Consider the following 1,294-nt stretch of genomic DNA (forward strand, 5'->3'; position numbering starts at 1 on the left):
GTTCACCACGCCCCCCTGCCTGTTGCGGGCGGCAAGAGCAATTGTCATGTTTGAGTTTTGACTGTTCCACTATGCAGTGCAATAAAGTCAAAAACATACAAAACTTTTTACAAAAAAATTCTCCTCCTCTCACTCCCCTCTCCCCCATCACTCACTCTCACACTCGTGTGGTATTAAACTCCCCGCCCCACAATGGTGAGTTATCCCTCACGGTGTGCCGTCCGCCTCGCCCGCTGTCACAGTTCACAGACGTGTGGCAGGCACTGCCAGGGGTATCAGAGTGGGTTATGAAATCAATAAAGAACGGCTACACGCTTCAGTTCTTCCGCAGGCCGCCCCGTTTCAACGGTGTGTTAATGTCCACTGTACGGGAGCGGAATGACTCAGTTCTGCAAGAGCAAATACACAACCTCCTCGCAAAACGCGCTGTAGAGATAGTGCCCCTAGCAGACCGCGAGAGCGGCTTCTATAGTCGCTATTTTCTGGTACCAAAGACGGCGGACTCTGCCCAATCTTGGACCTGAGACCGCTGAATCGCGTGCTTTCGAAGCGCTCGTTCAAAATGATTACGCTGAGACAAATCCTCTCACACATCAGACCGAGAGATTGGTTTATCTCTGTGGATTTAAAGGATGCTTATTTTCACATTCAGGTAGCCCCTCGCCACAGGCGTTTGCTGAGATTTACATTCGAGGAGATAGCATACCAATTCACGGTCCTACCCTTCAGTTTATCCCTGGCCCCTCGTACGTTTACGAAAGAACTATCTCGACGATTGGCTAGTCTTAGCCCAATCAGAGAGCGCGCTGCTCAGAGGCGTCATGCCCATTCAAAGAGCACTGCGCATTATAACCAATCACACATGATGCTGTTGAGCTTATGAATGCAATGACCAATCAGAGGCGTTCAGATGAGTCAATCGCTAAAATGCCTTTTCTCTACTCGCTCGCTCGCTGACTGAATAGCTCTTTCTGGCGAATTCTCTCGTTAGAAACAACAAACTGCAGATGTGTGTATGACTCTTTAAGTAAGATATTCATTTCACAGTGTAAACAGCTTCAGCGATTTTAATGGGAGTTTTTGAGAGTGCTTGAACTATAGACTCTCAGTGAAAATGTTCTTTGATAATGTAAATGTTCTTTGCTCTCTTTCAGTACAATGAAAGTGTTATGATAAGTAGCCTAACTTACAATGTTTTTATTCACATTGCCTTTCAATGTTAAATTCACATTAAATATAAAGTCAGTCGTATTAAAGGGGTCATATGATGCTATTTCAATTTTTCCTTTCTCTT

Source organism: Sinocyclocheilus rhinocerous, unplaced genomic scaffold, assembly GCF_001515625.1.
Source record: "Sinocyclocheilus rhinocerous isolate Xijiao unplaced genomic scaffold, SAMN03320098_v1.1 scaffold897, whole genome shotgun sequence".
Taxonomy (NCBI): domain Eukaryota; kingdom Metazoa; phylum Chordata; class Actinopteri; order Cypriniformes; family Cyprinidae; genus Sinocyclocheilus; species Sinocyclocheilus rhinocerous.